At 45.3% G+C, this 20013-nt stretch overlaps 1 pseudogene; it reads right to left on the bottom strand.

Moving 5' to 3' along the window:
• Positions 1 to 968: 968 nt before the first annotated feature.
• Positions 969 to 18663, bottom strand: LOC112060506 (olfactory receptor 10A4-like; annotated as a pseudogene).
• Positions 18664 to 20013: the final 1350 nt, after the last annotated feature.

Below are 20013 nucleotides of genomic sequence, written 5' to 3'. Positions count from 1 at the left end.
GAGAAGAGAAAGGGAGAAGAAAAGAAGAGAAGAACAAAGGAAAAGAGGGAAAACAATGGAAAAGGTAGAAAGAGGCAGGGAAAGAGAGAAATTAAATAAAAAAATGAAAAAAGAAGAGAGAGAAAAGTCAAAAAGGTCAGAAGATAGAGAAAAAATAAAATAATTGTCACAGTGCTCTGAGTGAACCAGCTCCAGGTGTCCGGCGTTGAGCCTTCATCTTTCTGGGTTGGACTCCTGTGATTCTCCCTTTCCCAGACCAGAGTCCCTAGGCTGAAACACCCTGTGCATCAACCAGGATTACTCAGCAGGTCCAACTGAACTCGATACCAGCACGTGCCCCCTCAGGGAGCTGTGACCAGTGGTGAACACAGTGTCCCAAAACAGCTGCCTTAAAACAAAATATTTTTCCACCTGAACAGTAGGAGTACAAAACACTAGAGAAAATTATTAAGAAAACAAAAGGCCTACACACATGTTTATCTTACCTAAAGACTTGCCTACCCTTGGCAAAGCCCTTTGGTAGGCTAAGCTTCCTTGAGGAACCCCCAAACATTGAATGTCTGTGTGTGTGTGTGGGGGGGGGGGGTTGTTTCTCCACCCAAACCCTCTCACCAAACTAGCCTTTCCTCTATTCAGGGAGTGTGTCTCTTTAATCTCTCTCAGTCTTTGATCTCCCTCCCTTCATAGTGGGAGGGATTCAGTCTTGGGAAAACTGGTCTGGCAGGCCCACTATGGGTTGGGGAAGGATATCTCAGTTAATTGTCATTGGTGTTTGCTGAGGAGTTCTTAACTGGGCTGTCCTCCATCTACCTGGTAGTTTCCTGACCACCCAACTATAGAATTAGCCCAACATATGAATACAAAAACACCTTTACAATATTCAGACAAACAGATCATACAGTGTTTTCATGAATTACTACAGGCAACTCCAAATCTATCACAACAATATGGGTTTTTTAAATTTTTTTTTACAAGTTAGAAAGAAATATTTTTCTGTCCATCACCCTTCCCAGGGCTTCCTTTACCTCCTTATTCCTCAGGCTGTAGATCAAAGGGTTCAACATTGGGCACACCACCATATAGAACAAGGAAAGCAGTTTGTCCTTGTCGAGTGAGTAGCTAGATTTGGGCCTCAGATATGTCACAATGGCAGTTCCATAGAACAAAATGACCACGATAAGGTGGGGGGAGCAGGTGGAGAAATCTTTGCTCCTGCCCGTGGCTGATGGAATACTGAGGATCGCATGGAGGATACGGATGTAGGACACCAGGATGAACAGGAAGGGGACCATGATAAAGGTGACAGCTACTTCATTACTGTAGGTGTCCGTGCAGCCCAGATTCAGCAGTGGGGGCAGATAACAGAAGAAATGGTTGATACTATTAGGTCCACAGTAGGGCAGAGTGAATATGAAAGTTGTCTGCCCTAATGACACCAGCACCCCAATGAGCCAGCACACAGATGAGAACTGGAGACACACACCTCTGCTCATCATGGCCGTGTAGCGCAGAGGGAGACATATGGCCACATAAGGTCATACGCCATGGCAGCCAGCAGGCAGCACTCCGTGATCCCTGAGAAGGAGAAGAAATACATCTGCATGGCACAGCCCAGGCAGGAAATACTTGTGTCATTGGAGAGGAAGTTCACCAGCATCTTGGGGATGGTGGATGAAGTGTAGCCAATTTCCAGAAAGAACAAATTCTGGAGGAAGAAATACATGGGGGAGCAAAGGGCAGGGTCTACTACCGTGATTGTGATAATGACGACATTGCCCACCAAGGTGATGAGTTACAACACCAGCACTGAGAAGAAAAGGGAGACCTGAACCTCCAAGAATTCAGAGAAAGACATGAAGAGGAACTGTGTCACAACTTCTTGCCGCCAAGTTAAAGAAGTATGGGCTGGATGAATGGACTGTAAGGTGGATAGAAAGCTGGCTAGATCGTCGGGCTCAACGGGTAGTGATCAATGGCTCCATGTCTAGTTGGCAGCCGGTTTCAAGCGGAGTGCCCCAAGGGTCGGTCCTGGGGCCAGTTTTGTTTAATATCTTTATTAATGATCTGGAGGATGGTGTGGACTGCACTCTCAGCAAGTTTGCAGATGACACTAAACTAGGAGGCATGGTAGATACACTAGAGGGTAGGGATCGGATACAGAGGGACCTAGACAAATTAGAGGATTGGGCCGAAAAAAACCTGATGAGGTTCAACAAGGACAAGTGCAGAGTCCTGCACTTAGGACGGAAGAATCCCATGCACTGCTACAGACTAGGGACCGAATGGCTAGGTAGCAGTTCTGCAGAAAAGGACCTCGGGTCACAGTGGACGAGAAGCTGGATATGAGTCAACAGTGTGCTCTTGTTGCCAAGAAGGCTAACGGCATTTTGGGCTGTATAAGTAGGGGCATTGCCAGCAGATCGAAGAACCTGATCGTTCCCCTTTATTCGACATTGGTGAGGCCTCATCTGGAATACTGTGTCCAGTTTTGGGCCCCACACTACAAGAAGGATGTGGAAAAATTGGAGAGTCCAGCGGAGGGCAACAAAAATGATTAGGGGTCTGGAGCACGTGACTTATGAGGAGAGGCTGAGGGAACTGGGATTGTTTAGTCTCCAGAAGAGAAGAATGAGAGGGGATTTGATAGCAGCCTTCAACTACCTGAAGGGAGGTTCCAAAGAGGATGGAGCTCGGCTGTTCTCAGTGGTGGCAGATGACAGAACAAGGAGCAATGGTCTCAAGTTGCAGTGGGGGAGGTCCAGGTTGGATATCAGGAAAAACTATTTCACTAGGAGGGTGGTGAAACACTGGAATGCGTTACCTAGGGAGGTGGTGGAGTCTCCTTCCTTGGAGGTTTTTAAGGCCCGGCTTGACAAAGCCCTGACTGGGATGATTTAGCTGGGAATTGGTCCTGCTTTGAGCAGGGGGTTGGACTAGATGACCTCTTGAGGTCCCTTCCAACTCTGATATTCTATGATTCTATGAGTGGTTCCCATTAGCAATGTCCCCCTGTTGTTTTCCAGCTACAAAGATAATAAAACCATTAATTCACTGGTTAATCTGGGAGAATCTCTCAATATACACATATATAACCAATGACAAACATTTTCAATAGTGGACACTGATTCTGGGCGCTCCCATTTTTGGACACCCAATGTAAGACCGCTGGTAGTTGATTATCAGTGGGAGTAAGACCCCTCAGCTCCTGTTGACTGGAATTAGAAAATCAGGCTCAAGGGGCTAGGTCACAAAGGGATTTAAACATCTAAGTGCCACTTTAGATACCTAAATATCAGTATCAGGCCCTACTGGGATGCACAAACCCCCCCCCCACGATGCCCCCAAACCCTGTAGGCACCTAAACACACTGGTCACCTAAGTTTTTACAGTAACAGCTCCCTAGGCAGCTGAGTTTCTTCCTCTGAGCATGCATGCTGTTGTCTAGCTCTTGGTGTCCAGACACCTAAGCCCCAGAATAATGCGTGAACATGGGGAAAGGAGGCATTCCTCTGCTTAGCTCACCTGTGAGGCCTGTTTTGGTAAGCGTGCTCAGAGCTCGCCTAACTACAGGAAACTGCTCCTTGCAGCCCCAACTTAAGTGCAGAACTCTGAGAGTGGGTGGGGCTTAGGGACACATCCCCTCCTTGGTATCGCCCATTGGCTATCTTAGGCAAGTGGCCATGCAGCACTCTGGCTTTTAGGAATCCCATTCTTAGGGTATGTCTACACTACGGGATTAATCCGAATTTAGATAATTCGGATTTGAAAAACAGGTTGTATAAAGTCGAAATGGATGCGGCCACACTAAGCACATTACTTCGGTAGTGTGCGTCCAAGTACCGGGGCTAGCGTCGATTTCTGCACCGTTGCACTGTGGGTAGCAATTCCATAGCTATCCCATAGTTCCCGCAGTCTCCCGCGCCCATTGGGATTGTGGGTTAAGATCCCAGTGCCTGATGGGACAAAAAACATCGTCGCAGGTGGTTCTGGGTACAGCCTCACCTCCTCCCTCCCTCCCTCCCCGCATGAAAGCAACGGACGGCAGACAACCATTTTCGCGCCTTTTTTCCTGGGTGGGTGAACACTGCAGACTCCATACCACGGCAAGCATGGAGCCCACTGAGCTCAAGACAGCACTCATGAATATTGTAAACACCTCGCGCGTTCTCGTGGAGTTTATGCTCAGCCAGGACCAGAGAAACGAGGCGAGGAGGCAGCGGCGGCGGCAGCGCAGCGACAAGCATGATGAGGACATGGACACAGACACGGATACAGAATTCAGTGAAACCACAGGCCCCGGTGCTTTGGAGATCATGTTGTTAATGGGGCAGATTCTATCCATGGAACGCCGATTCTGGGCAAGGGAAACAAGCACAGACTGGTGGGACCGCATAGTGTTGCAGGTCTGGGACGATTCCCAGTGGCTGCGGAACTTTCGCATGCGTAAGGGCACTTTCATGGAACTTTGTGACTTGCTTTCCCCTGCCCTGAAACGCCAGAATACCAAGATGAGAGCAGCCCTCACAGTTGAGAAGCGCGTGGCGATAGCCCTGTGGAAGCTTGCAACGCCAGACACCTACCGGTCAGTCGGGAATCAATTTGGAGTGGGCAAATCTACTGTGGGGGCTGCTGTGATGCAAGTAGCCAAAGCAATCACTCAGGTGCTGCTACGAAAGTTTGTGACTCTGGGAAATGTGCAGGCTATAGTGGATGGTTTTGCTGCAATGGGATTCCCTAACTGTGGTGGGGCAATAGACGGAACCCATATCCCTATCTTGGCACCGGAGCACCAAGCCACCGAGTACATAAACCGCAAGGGGTACTTTTCAATGGTGCTGCAAGCACTTGTGGATCACAAGGGACGTTTCACCAACATCAATGCGGGCTGGGCGGGAAGGGTTCATGACGCTCGCGTCTTCAGGAACACTACTCTGTTTAAAGGGCTGCAGCAAGGGACTTACTTTCCGGACCAGAAAATAACCGTTGGGGATGTTGAAATGCCCATAGTTATTCTTGGAGACCCAGCCTACCCCTTAATGCCATGGCTTATGAAGCCATACACAGGCAGCCTGGACAGGAGTCAGGAGCTGTTTAACTACAGGCTAAGCAAGTGCAGAATGGTGGTAGAATGTGCATTTGGCCGTTTAAAAGGTCGCTGGCGTTCATTATTGACTCGCTCTGACCTCAGCCAAAGAAATCTCCCCATTGTTATTTCTGCTTGCTGTGTGCTCCACAATCTCTGTGAAAGTAAGGGGGAGACCTTTATGGCGGGGTGGGAGGCTGAGGCAAATCGCCTGGCTGCTGATTACGCGCAGCCAGACACCAGGGTGATTAGAAGATCACACCATGAAGCGCTGTGCATCAGAGAAGCTTTGAAAACCAGTTTCATGGCTGGCCAGGCTACCGTGTGAAATATCTGTTTATTTCTCCTTCATGAAAACCCTCCCCCTTTACTGACTGATTTTCTGTAAGGAACCCACCCTGCCCCTTCCCCCAGCTTTCTTTCAAACCAAATAAAGTCACTATCATTTAAAAATCATTTATTCTTTATTAATAGATTAGAAAAAGAGGGAGGGAACCTGGGTGGTATTTGGGAGCAGGATTGCTGGGAAGGAAAAAGCCACAAAGAAAAGGTTAAAAAAATGACAGCCTTTTGCTTGGGCTGTCTACTGGGGTGGAATGGGAAGGTGTACGGAGCCTTCCCCCCCCCCGCGTTCTTACACGTCTGGGTGAGGAGGATACGGAACATGGGGAGGGGGGAGGGTGGAACAGGGGCTGAAGCGGCAGTCTGTTTTCCAGCAGCCGTTCCTGAACCTCCACCAGATGCCGGAGCAGCCCCAGCGTTGCATCCTTCATCCTCTGGTCTTCCTGCCGCCACCTCTCATCTCGAGCGTCTCTCCTCTCCTCACGTTGGTCCCTCCTCTCCTCACGTTGGTCCCTCCTCTCCTCACGTTCACTGACTTCTTTCCTATACTTTGAAACTGTTTCCTTCCACTCATTCACATGAGCTCTGTCACTGCGGCTGGATTCCATAATTTCCGAAAACATGTCCTCTCGCGTTCTCTTCTTACGACGCCTTATCTGTGATAACCTTCGGGATGGAGGAGGGAGGCTTGAGGAGTTTCCAGCAGCTGTAGGGAGGGGAAAAAAGAGTGAATTGTTTTAAAAGCTACATTTTGCAGAACAATGCTTATACTCTTTCACGGTGACCAACACTGTTCACATTACATAGCACATGTGATTTCTGTGCAAGGTCGCATTTTGCCTCTTAATGCTGAGTGCCTGTGGCTTTGCTGCTAGAGATCACAGGTCTGGGCAACAGAATTCGGCTTGCATGCGGCCATGGTAAGCTTCTGCGCCCTCCTTTCCCACATACCAAGCATAGCTTGTAGAGTGCTGAAGAAGCCTGGCCAATCTCAGCCAGTTGGGGGGGGGACAGTGTGGGGGGGCTTGTCTGGGCCCCTTCAGGCAAGTAGAGTGCTGCGGTTTTTCTGTTAACATTCAGCAGCACCAGAAAACAAACTAACCACCCACCCCCCTCGCCATGAATTCTCTGGGATGATTGCTGTACCCCTCCCCCCCACCGCGTGGCTGGTATCAGGGAAGATCCCTGCAGGCACCAAACTAACCCCCCCCCCGCCGCCGCCCCCCTCCCGCCATGAATTCTCTGGGATGATCACGGTACCCCTCCTCCCACCGCGTGGCTGGTATCAGGGAAGATCCCTGCTAGCCAAACGCGAAAAACTCAGGGCCAATTTCCCATCTGCGCTTGGCTAACTGCAGGGAAGGATTTATTTTCCGCCACAGGCAAACATCCCAGTAGGAACGGCCACCTCTGTCCCCTTAATTAAGTTCCCGTATTTCAACCAGGTTACCAGGAGTGATATCACTCTCCTGAGGATTACACAACAAGATAAAGAACGGATGTTGCTTGAATGCCAGCAAACACCAGGACCATACGCTGCCAGGCTTTGTCAGGCAATGATACCAGATTACTTGCTGCAAGCATGGCGTGGTCAAGTGTCCTACCATGGAGGAGGGAATAAAGATGCACTGCCCAGAAACCTTGTGGCAAGGCTTTCGGAGAACCTCCAGGAGAGCTTCATGGAGATGTCCCTGGAGGATTTCCGCTCCATCCCCAGACACGTTAACAGACTTTTCCAGTAGCTACAGACTTTTCCAGTAGCTGAACTGACTGCGAATGCAAAGTCAGGCAAAGTAATCATTAAAAACCGTTTGCTTTTAAAAGAAGTTTTATATTTTAAAAGGTAAACTCACCTGAGGTCCCTTCCATGGGGTCAGAGTCTTGGGTACTGGCTTGGGAGGCTTGGGAGGGTACTTCAGTCAGGCTGATAAAAAGATCCTGGCTGTTGGGGAGAACGGAGTGCTGTGTGCTCTCTGCAAGCTCATCCTCCTCCTCCTCCTCTCCCCCATCGGCAGAATCCTCAGGCGTCGCTGATGAGACTATCCCTGACCCAGAATCCACGAACACAGGTGGGGTAGTGGTGGCAGCCCCCCCTAGAATTGCATGCAGCTCGGCATAGAAGCGGCATGTCCGCGGCTCTGACCCGGAGCGACTGTTTGCCTCCTTTGTTTTTTGATAGGCTTGTCTGAGCTCCTTGACTTTCACGCGGCACTGCTCAGAGTCCCTATTGTGGCCTCTCTCCATCATGCCCTTGGAGATTTTTTCAAAAGTTTTTGCATTTCGTCTTTTAGAACGAAGTTCTGCAAGCACTGAATCCTCTCCCCATACAGCGATCAGATCCAGTACCTCCCTCACGGTCCATGCTGGTGCTCTTTTTTGATTATCAGCCTGCATGGTTACCTGTGCTGATGATCTATCTGTGGTCACCTGTGCTCTCCACGCTGGGCAAACAGGAAATGGAATTCAAATGTTCGCGGGGCTTTTCCTGTCTACCTGGCCAGTGTATCCGAGTTTAGATTGCTGTCCAGAGCGGTCACAATGATGCACTGTGGGATAGCTCCCGGAGGCCAATACCATCGAATTGCGGGCACACTAACCCTAATTCGAATTGCTAAAATCGATTTTGGCACTACTCCGCTCGTCGGGATGGAGTACAGAAATCGATTTAAAGGGCCCTTTACATCGAAATAAATAGCGTCGTTGTGTGGGTTGCAGGGTTAATTCGAATTAAAGCTGATAAATCCGAATTAAAGTCGTAGTGTAGACCAGGCCTTAGGTTCCTGTCTCTTTCCACTCATTGCAGAGGGACACTGGGCTTTGGGAATCCCGGGGATTGTCTAGGTGCCTAAGGCCCTCTGCAAATCTAGTCCCAGGTGTTCCAAATTGGGTGTCCAAAACCTGAAGCACTTAAAATCAGTGGCTAGTTCTGAGAATATCAGCCTGGATCTCCCTGTCCTGTAACATGAGGGGAGCATTCCTCTATCTAACATAGCTTCTAGCAAGTGGCAAGAGGCTTTTTTTCAGGCATAGAACTAGGTTAAATTCAATGGGAATTGGGTAGATAACAACCTTAGATTTTGTTACCTGGGATTTACAGAACCCATAGCAGTGGTAACTTAACTGTTTCACTCCAGGCAGTGTCAGGAATAAATCAATGGGAATACGACGGTTCCATCCAATGAAAGATTAATGCACGTAAGCATGTTCTATATAAAACTGCAGTTTATTAGATTTAAGCACACTGAGACATAAACAATAGGGTTAGGGTATACCAAATATTTATCTAAAATCTGGAATGGAATTGAGTAATTAACAGCAGGTTAATGGCCAGTTGTTCACCCACCAGGGAGAAAAGGTGTCAGGAAAAACACCTCTTAAGCTGGCTTCAGAGCACTGCTCCAAAGTACATTATAACTAAAGATAACTAACTTCTACAAAACAAATAGGTTATAGTGACCCCTGCTAAATCATCACTTTCCCTAACTTTCAATAAACTACTTATCAACAAGCATTCCTAACAATCTTAATCATAATAATACTTCTATAGCAAAGATGCCCAAATTTAAGGCTTCCATTCACTTATTTTCTTTCAGTCTCAATTAACAACTTTTTCTCTCCCCTCCTCCCATTCTGTCTAGCAGAAAGTGCCGGCTAGTTTTGACCTTGCCTCTAAAAGCCTGCTTCCAATTAACCCTATACTATGTGATGTTCTATTTTATTAATACATGGTGCTGAATGCACATAATATGGCTGCAATTAGCTTGATTACATTCTGTGGTACACACACACCTCAAATCCAGGGTAAGAGTTCCTCTAAAAATTCCACCTATATGTAATAATTCTTAGTATTATTCCTTAGAATAATGCCTAGAAGAGAGGAATAACACTAATCTATTATCTTTGGAGAGTCATGGGAGACGGGAGAGATTCCAGAAGACTGGAAAAGGGCAAATATAGTGCCCATCTATAAAAAGGGAAATAAAAACAACCCAGGTAACTACAGACCAGTTAGTTTAACTTCTGTGCCAGGGAAGATAATGGAGCAAGTAATTAAGGAAATCATCTGCAAACACTTGGAAGGTGGTAAGGTGATAGGGAACAGCCAGCATGGATTTGTGAAGAACAAATCATGTCAAACCAATCTGATAGCTTTCTTTGATAGGATAATGAGCCTTGTGGATAAGGGTGAAGCGGTGGATGTGGTATACCTAGACTTTAGTAAGGCATTAGATACGGTCTCGCATGATATTCTTATCGATAAACTAGGCAAATACAATTTAGATGGGGCTACTATAAGGTGGGTGCATAACTGGCTGGATAACCGTACTCAGAGAGTTGTTATTAATGGTTCCCAATCCTGCTGGAAAGGCGTAACGAGTGGGGTACCGCAGGGGTCTGTTTTGGGACCGGCTCTGTTCAATATCTTCATCAACGACTTAGATATTGGCATAGAAAGTACGCTTATTAAGTTTGCGGATGATACCAAACTGGGAGGGATTGCAACTACTTTGGAGGACAGGGTCATAATTCAAAATGATCTGGACAAATTGGAGAAATGGTCTGAGTTAAACAGGATGAAGTTTAACAAAGACAAATGCAAAGTGCTCCACTTAGGAAGGAAAAATCAATTTCACACAAACAGAATGGGAAAAGACTGTCTAGGAAGGAGTACGGCAGAAAGGGATCTAGGGGTTATAGTGGACCACAAGCTAAATATGAGTCAACAGTGTGATGCTGTTGCAAAAAAAGCAAACATGATTCTGGGATGCATTAACAGGTGTGTTGTGAGCAAGACACAAGAAGTCATTCTTCCGCTCTACTCTGCTCTGGTTAGGCCTCAGCTGGAGTATTGTGTCCAGTTCTGGGTGCCGCATTTTAAAAAAGATGTGGAGAAATTGGAAAGGGTCCAAAGAAGAGCAACAAGAATGATTAAAGGTCTTGAGAACATGACCTATGAAGGAAGGCTGAAAGAACTGGGTTTGTTTAGTTTGGAAAAGAGAAGACTGAGAGGGGACATGATAGCAGTTTTCAGGTATCTAAAAGGGTGTCATAAGGAGGAGGGAGAGAACTTGTTCACCTTAGCCTCTAAGGATAGAACCAGAAACAATGGGTTTAAACTGCAGCAAGGGAGGTCTAGGTTGGACATTAGGAAAAAGTTCCTAACTGTCAGGGTGGTTAAACACTGGAACAAATTGCCTAGGGAGGTTGTGGAATCTCCGTCTCTGGAGATATTTAAGAGTAGGTTAGATAAATGTCTATCAGGGATGGTCTAGACAGTATTTGGTCCTGCCATGCGGGCAGGGGACTGGACTCGATGACCTCTCGAGGTCCCTTCCAGTCCTATAATCTATGAATCTATGAATCTATGAATCTAAGGGAGGCTGATGCCCCGCTCTCCCAAATCACGAGCAGTCATTTACACTAGTGCAAGGTGAATGCACAAAGATTCCATCTCAATCTTATCCGTTCATTCCACTGGCTGGGATGTTTGCACATCCAGTTGGAACGCATGTTGTTCACATGTAAATGACTATACAAAGGTGCAAGGCAGTGGAGCCACAGGACCAACGTGCCTGGGTAAAGAGCAATAATGTAGGGGGAAACAATTACATATAAAAATATTTGAAGATAATCATTTTTTAAAATTTACGAGTAGTTGCGAGCTTAGTGTGTTTAGTAACACTGAAGAAACCACACCTAGATGGCTATGAGTATTTAAGTTATGTTATGTCTCTATTGAGACAGGTTCCTTTGTGCATTGAATCCTTGCAACCTAAAAGACTCATAGAAGAGATAATAAAATTATCTGGAGTGGGAGGGGGTTGTGGTTTTGTTTTTCTAACCAAGGTAGAAAATGTATAGTTGGGTTTTCAATAGTGCTAACATTTTGGTGGAAAACATCTGTTTTGGAAAATAGAAACCCCAAATCTGAAAATTTTTGGCCAAAAGCATTTCAGTTTTAGCCAAAAATTTTCAGTTTACAAGAAAAATCTGTTTTCTTGTTTTCAGGGGTTTAGTGGTATAACAACAACAACACCTATCTATCTCATAGAACTGGAAGGGACCCCAGAAGGTCATCGAGTCTAGCCCCCTGCCTTCACTAGCAGGACCAAGTACTGATTTTTGCCCCAGATCCTTAAGTGGCCCCCTCAAGGATCAAACTCACAACGCTGGGTTTAGCAGGCCAATGCTCAAACCACTGAGCTATTCCTCCACAACATCAACAACAAAAATTGCCACCCAATTTTTTTACAGAAACAACATTTGCTTTTTTTGTCAAGATTCTCTTAATAAAAAACAAAACAAAACTATTTTCTGATCACCCGCTCTGAACAATTTTGACCTGATTCTGCTCTCACATCATCTAAATCACGAAAGCATCACCTGATGTCTGTGTGCCAGATTCTGATCTCAGAAATACCTTTGATGGCAATATGACAATTTCTTGTCACACTTAGGCCTGGTCCCCACTAAGCCCCCACTTCGGACTAAGGTACGCAAATTCAGCTACGTTAATAACGTAGCTGAATTCGAAGTACCTTAGTCTGAACTTATCGCGGGTCCAGATGCGGCAGGAAGGCTCCCCCGTCGATGCCGCGTACTCCTCTCGGCGAGCTGGAGTACCGGCGTCGACGGCGAGCACTTCCGGGATCGATCCCAGAACATCGATTGCCTGCCGCCGGACCCTCTGGTAAGTGAAGACGTACCCTTACTCTAGTGTTTCTCCAAGCTACCTCCACAGAAATAAATGGAATTGCTCCAGTCAAATTACAATGGTGTAAAATTGGTGCAATTGAAGGTAGAATCCCACATTTGGTACTTAACAAACATGCTTTGGATTTTTAAAGGAGACTGAGGGAGTTACTCATCTAACTCACATTGAATGACAATGATATTTAGGGACCTAAAGTAGAAATGGGGAAATAATAGATTTTTTGGTTTAGCCAAGAAAAAATGGTTATTTTGCTCTCAATCTCTACTACTGAGGTTGTTGCGCTTTGGACAAAAAATTAAATGGACATTGGGCCAAAGGAAGAGAATGACTCTATAGTCCAGTGATCAAGGTACCCATTTGAATCAGTCATAGAGAAGATCTGCATCTCTTACCTCTGGGGCGAGTGTCTTAATCACCAAACTATAGAATCATAGTCATTCTAGCAATGGAGTGTGGACTTGTGCGAGTGGTGAACAAGGGGTGTATGCTACAGTGAGGGACTATATGTGTTTGGGGTTATTGTGAGTGATGGTTGGGTTGTTGTGTGGGTAGTTTCAAATTCCTCTGGCACACGGGCCAAGTAATCCACCATCTATTCAATCTCCCTCGTACAACCAATGAAACTGTCACATGCAAATTATCTGGAGAGGAAGGGTGGTGATTGGTTGAGTTACCTCTAATATCAGAATGGTATAGGACTCTGGGCATGGCATAGATATGTGCCTTGTTGGTGCACAGAGTGTAATTTGTAAAGTCAAATGGCTGAGAACTTAAAAATTGAACAGTAACAGATCGTGAATCTGAGTGATGATTGCCCCTTGTGATACTGTGAACAAAAGGAGCCCTCAACCATGCTTGTAGCTATTTTGATTCAATATACTGTATTTTCTGGCGTATAAGACTACTTTTTAACTCAGGAAAATCTTCTCAAAAGTCGGGGGTCGTCTTATACGCCGGGTGTCGTCTTATAGGGCGGGGGCTGAAACTTCCGAGCCGGACTGGAGAATCTGCGGTCGCCGCATATGGTGGGGGGAGCTCAAAAACGGCCGCGGCCACATCCCCGCCCGATGACGAGGTGAGGGGGCGCCTCACCGGGAAGGTGTAAGTGAAGGGCAGAGCAAGCTGCAGGCGTCCGGGATGCCCGGGGTATGGAAAAAAGAGATAGAGCGGCGCTGTGCCCAGAAAAACACGCCTCTTTCACCCGTCTGGCCCACCCTTGTATCCTATTACCGTACCTCCTTCTCTGCCTCTCAGATCTCGCTCCTGAGGACTGCAGTGAAGCGGCGCAGGCGCGCATGTGCGAGATCTGAGAGGCAGAGAAGGAGGTAATAGGATACAAGGGCGGGCCAGACGGGTGAAAGAGGCGTGTTTGCGCTACCGCTCTGATAGTCTTGGAGACAGGGAGGGCTGGGCAGGCAGGGAGAGCTGACCAATCCAAGCAGGCTTTGTATACAACAACCAGCCAATTGCCGGTAAGGTACATCGCTTGCCGTGATTGGCTGGTTGTTGTATACTGGGTACCACATACAGTACAGCACCAGTATCTGTACCTGTTCATACAGTATAGCACCAGTACATACAGTACAGTATACAAATGTCCAACAGTCAAAACCCCATCATGGCTCCACCAGCAAGAAGAAAGAAATATGAAGCCAGTTTCAAACTTAAAGTTGTAAACTTTGCCATGGAACATAATAACTGCGCTGCTGCAAGACAATATGGAGTAACAGAAAAGATGGTTCGGGACTGGAAAGCAAATGAAAAAGCATTAAAGAGTATGCCAAGGGGTAAGTGTGCATTAAGAAGAGGCACTCCACATTGGCCAGAACTCGAAAAACATGTAGCAGACATGGTGAATGAGCATCGCCAAAACGGTTATGTAGTGACACGAAATAAAATACATTTGTTTGCACTTCAGTGGGCCAAATCTAACCCAGATCACAGCAACAGATTTAAGGCCATTGTATCCTTGTGTACTAGATTCATGGGAAGGCATAATATGGTACTGAGGCAAAAGATGAAAATTGCCCCAAAATTACCTGCAGATCTTGATAGCAAAGTAAATAGTTTCCATCGATACGTAATACAACAGCGCACTAAACATGGCTATGCGTTAAGTAGTATTGGAAATATGGATGAAACTCCAATGAATTTTGATATGGTTGGAAATAAAACTGTCCATCAAAAAGGTGAAAAAACAATTTTAATTAAAACAACAGGACATGAGAAGTCCAGTTTTACAGTGGTACTAGGATGCACAGCTGATGGCGCCAAACTGAGACCAATGATTATTTTTAAAAGAAAAACAATGCCGAAATTCAAGTTCCCTGTTGGTTGTTTTGTACATGTGAATGAAAAAGGCTGGATGCATGAAGAAGGGGTAAAGCTATGGCTTGATAATGTATGGAGCAGGCGACCAGGTGGACTTATTCAAAAATGTAGTCTACTGGTGTGGGATATGTTCAGGGCTCATTTAACTCCCAGCACCAAGCAAATGCTTGCAAGACTAAACACAGATGCGGCAGTTATTCCTGCAGGATTGACATCGTTGGTACAGCCACTGGATGTGTGCCTAAACAAGCCATTTAAAGATCGCATTCAAGAACAGTGGAATGAATGGATGGTTAGCGACGAAAAGTCATTCACAAAAGGAGGAAACATGCGTGCTCCACAGTTGGATGTTTTGTGCAAGTTTGTCATAAAAGCCTGGAATGATATTGATGCAGAACAGTAATCAAGTCTTTCAAGAAGTGTGGCATATCAAATTCATTAGATGGTATGGAGGACGACTACTTGTGGCAAGATGAAGAGGAAGCCGAAGCTGAGACCACACCATCTGATACGGAATTCGATCCATACGATGACTGCCTTACAAATGTATCACAAGATGTCATTGATGTACTTATGATATCAGATGACGAACAGGAGGATTTTGAAGGCTTTTAAAGGGAAACTGTCACGCCAGCAAAACCTGTAAAAATACCGTAGCTTGCAGTTATGATGGGCGTTGCTAACTCGCCAGGGACTTGCCCGGCACTTGCTCTCTCTCTCTTGTTTGTTATCTTCCTCCTATCATCATCAGTTCCAGTTTGGTTGACAGTTTAGAAAACAAACAGCATGGCAGCTCCCATGGGTTTATTGTCTTATCCTTCCTTTCAGCTTTAGAGTGAATTAGGAAAAGTTTAATCCACTTGCACTGTTTTATGTTTACATGTTTGATGACAAACAGCCTTATGTTTATAAGTGACAGTTTTCCTGTTAAGTACCTGCATGTCATAAGCATTTGAATTAAAATTACCATATTGAAATCAAATCTGATGTTTTTTTAATTTTTTTTTGGTGTGCGTTGGAAGAGGGGTAGTCTTATACGGCGAGTATATCCCAAACTCTATATTTTAACTGGAAAAGTTGGGGGTCGTCTTATACGCCCAGTCGTCTTATACGCCGGAAAATACGGTAACTTAATTTTGATTGACCCAAACCAAATGTTTTGAACATTTTGCATTTTGATCCATAGGCGGGGAAATTGTTCTGATTTGAAATGAAAACAAATAAGTCAGACTTTCCTGTGGTATGGAAATAGCCAGTTTTAATCACCTTTTCACATTATCATAATACACAGAGATTTTAAAACATAGTCTGAACTAAAATCGCAAAAAATAAATACATAAAATAAACACATTTTTCTAAAATATTGAGGATCAATAAGTCTCCTATAAAATAATCATAAAAGAGCAAATGACACTCATCGAGTGGGAAGAGAGCAGATTTTGGAAATGGTGTATTGCATCTGGAATTTTCAAAATAGTCTATGGGAGGTGCTCAATTCACATTCAAAGAAATTTGGGTGCCTATCCCATTTAATCCCCTTTCAAAGCCCCAGACACCATAATTTATTTACAAACAACTAAGCTGACCTTACGTCAATGGGAGTTAGTCACCAGACCTGCTTAGGTGCTTTTGAAAATCTCAGTAGGTGTCTATGTGCATATTTAGGTACCTAAATACTTGTAATAATCTGGCATTTAGGCACTTTTGAAAAAATTTCCTTTAGTCTCTCAGTGTCCCAGTTACCCATCTGTGAAATGGGGTTAATAGCACTTCTCTACCTCACAGAATGTTGTGACAATGAATATGGGAAAGGGCTTGTCTTCACTGCAAGAGTTAGCTCGAGTTAGTGAACTCAAGTTACTCCACTCAAGTGAGCCTAGCCAGCCTTGGAGTGCTGTGTACACATACCCTCACTGCAGCCAGCCTCGCTCCAGTGAGGGTACATCTACATTGCAGTCTAAGGTGTGACTGCAGCATGGGTTGAGATGTCCACACTAGCACAGCTAAAAATGGTGGTCTGGACAGGGTGGCACGGGCTTCAGTGCAGGCTGGAGAGTCTGGTAGGTACTTGTGTAGCTAGTTAAGCTGCTTCATCTACACTGCTATTGATTGATTGATTTATTTGTAAAAGTTTCTATCAAGGCAACGTTACAATAAAATGTTAACATACTAATGTACATTACATATTTCTATTCAGGGTCAATACAGTGGAGTCGCATCTTACACGGGGGTTAGGTTCTAAAGTCAGCACGTAAGGCGAAAATAGCGTATAGTCAAAATTACCCTTGAAAATTCCTTAAATTGCCCATAAAGTACATGGTTTTGTGTATACAACCCTGTACAGTAATATGTATAAATGTATAATGTATACAGTAATGTACAGTATATAATAAAGAGTACATATGCAAAATATAATTTTACAGTACTGTATTTTTAATTACGGGGTAATTACAGGGGGTAATTACAGTGGATCATCAGGGCTTGATGTTAATCCAGGAGGCAGAGGTGACGGAGAGCTTGGATGATGGAGAGCGAGTTGTAGACAAAGTGGTTGGCTCTGATTCAGCTCGAGAAGTTGATTGCGTAGGCTCATCTGCTGCTGGTTGTTTTTCCTTGAAAAACATGGTGATCAGCAACTGTCACTGTTGTCTTTTGAGCTGCTCAAACATTTCTTGATATGGTCTCAAATCATCCATAATACTATGTGTGATTTTGAGGCTTTGTTCCATAGAGGGATCATATTCAGAAATTAAATCATTCAAGTGTTTTGCTGCTTGGAACACTTCAGCAAATTTATAAAGAATCCAACTTGCTGGCTCTTCCTGTTCGTCGTCATCATCTTCATCTTCTGTAGATGATTTTATCAGTTCCTCTAACTCTTCGTTAGTCAATGTTACTCTATGGCTCTCAATTAATTCTTCAATTTATTCCTCAAGGATGTCGATGAAGCCATCACCACCCACTTGCTTGGCCACCTGAACAATGTGTTTTACTTCTTTGTCAATGGTTGGGAAACCCTTAAAATCACACCTTGATCAAGAGGTTGGAGGATGAAGGTGGTATTGGGGGTGAGAAAGACGACTTCAACGTTGTTATGTACAAATCGGAGTGCTACAGGGTGGCCAGAAGCATTGTCTATGATCAGCAACACTTTAAAGTCAAGTCCTTTCTCTTCGAGGTACCGCTTGACCTCCAGAATGAAACACTTGTGGAAGCAATCCAGAAATAATGCTGCCAGCACCCAAGCCTTTTTATTTGATTGCCAGAACACAGGCAGGAGATTTTTGTTCTTGACTTTTAGGGCACGGGGATTTGCAACCCTGTAGAGCAAGCCCGGCTTTATTAAATGCCCAGCCGCATTGCCACAAAACAACACAGTCACACGGTCTTTAGCTGCTTTGAAGCCAGGGGCTTGTCTTTCTGGGTACGTCTTCACTTACCGGAGGGTCCGGCGGCAGGCAATCGATGTTCTGGGATCGATCCCGGAAGTGCTCGCCGTCGACGCCGGTACTCCAGCTCGCCGAGAGGAGTACGCGGCATCGACGGGGGAGCCTTCCTGCCGCGTCTGGACCCGCGGTAAGTTCGGACTAAGGTACTTCGAATTCAGCTACGTTATTAATGTAGCTGAATTTGCGTACCTTAGTCCGAAGTGGGGGCTTAGTGGGGACCAGGCCTCTGATTTCAAAATGTAAGTGCGGTTGGGCATTTTTTTTCAGAAGAGCCCAGTCTCGTCTGCATTAAAAACTTGTTCCAGAAGATAGCCCTTTTCTTCTATGATTTTCTTTAATTGCTTTTGCTGCCTCTTCATTGGCAGATGCAGCTTCACCAGCAGTCTACACGTTTTTGAGGTTGAAGCGGTGCCTAAAACTGTTAAGCCAACCTTGGCTGGCTTTGAATTCCTTCTCATAAGTCCCTCTTCGGCAGGAGGTTTGAACAGCACGTAGAGGCTAAGAGCCTTTTCTTGCAATGTGTTGCCATCGATAGGCACACGTTTATGGTTCATGTCTTCCAGCCATAAGTTTAATGCCTTTTCAGTCTTCACTAAAGTCTTATCACGCACCTGGCTCGTCACCTTAGCAGTTATTAGAGCACTTGATGTCACGGCTTGATGAATTTCTCTCTCTCGAATCTTGATGGCACAGATGCTAGATTCGTTGCGGCCATATTTACGCACCACGTTGGAGACCGACATACCATCTCTCAATAAGTCCAGCACAGCCAAATTTTCCTCCAGCATTGGAACAGATCACTGTTTCTTCAGTTGAGCACCAGATGAAGTAGTTGGCTTGCATTTAGGGGCCATGTTGTATGAAAAATATGTATCTTTAAACACTAGAATCACACTCAGCACGGCGAGATGCTCACACTATGAGAGGCACGCGGGAACTGAGACCGACTGAGGGAACAGCAGATTCACGTCTCCCATCTCACACACACTCCGGGGCATATGCTCATTGAGTGGAATGGTGGGTGGAATTGCCTGCACTATTTACAGGTATCTTGTTGTTTTTCTTTTTTTTGCCGAGCGCGTATAGTTGAATTCGCATAAGTTAAATGCACGTATGATGCGACTCACCTGTACTACACGTTACTTATTCAAAGAACTTGGCTAAAGATTCTGTCTCATTGGCTGAGGAGTCCTCTGCGTACACTGCAAGGGAGACCAAAAATCTTCCTACCTGTCCTCTCATTGCCACTTCTCTGGTGTACATGAAAACTTCTCCATTACAAGGATAGTTGATATTGTGGGGGACATGAGGGTCAGTTTGCACATAGACCAGTCCTTCATGCCCTGGCTGATGCCAATATAGGGTGCTAAAAAGGGGTTTCTTCTCCCCAGTCCTTCAGAGGAATCCAAGTCCCAATCTAGGCCTGAATTTGGCATCAAGATGCATCTATTTTGGAATTGTTTCACTTCATCCAAAGGGAACTGTTAACTTTCACCTGAACAAAACTGCAAACATCACTAGAGCTAGAATCATAGAACCATAGGGTTAGAAGGGATCGCAAGAGTAATCTATTCCAATCCCTCGCCAAGATATAGTATTTCTTGTATCTAAACCATCCGAGACAGATGGCTATCCAGCCTCTTCTGGAAAACCTCCAGCTTCCACGAGTTCCCTAGGCAGTCTGTTCCATTTCCCTACCACTCTTACAGCAAGGAAGTTTTCCCTTAGGTTTAATCTAAATATGCTATGCTATAGTTTGAACCCATTCGCTCTTGTCCTGCCCTTTGTGTCAAGTAAGAACATTTCTCCCTCTTTTTTTGTGGCAGCCTTTCAAGTATTTGAAGACTACTATCATATTCCCCCTTAATCTCCTCTTTTGCAAACCTAGCATATCCAGTTCCTTCAGCCTTTGCTCATATGACTTGTATTCCATCCCTTTGATTATCTTTGTCAGTTGCCTCTGGATTCCTTCCAGTTTCTCTCTATCTTTTCTATACAGCGGTGACCAAAACTGGACACAGTACTCTAACTGAGGCCTAACTAGTCCTGGGTAAAACGGCACTATCACCTGCTGTGACTTGCATGCTATGCCT

This window comes from Chrysemys picta, chromosome 13 (genome assembly GCF_011386835.1).
Source record: "Chrysemys picta bellii isolate R12L10 chromosome 13, ASM1138683v2, whole genome shotgun sequence".
NCBI classification, from domain to species: domain Eukaryota; kingdom Metazoa; phylum Chordata; order Testudines; family Emydidae; genus Chrysemys; species Chrysemys picta.
This window is presented reverse-complemented; position numbering and strand designations above follow the sequence as displayed.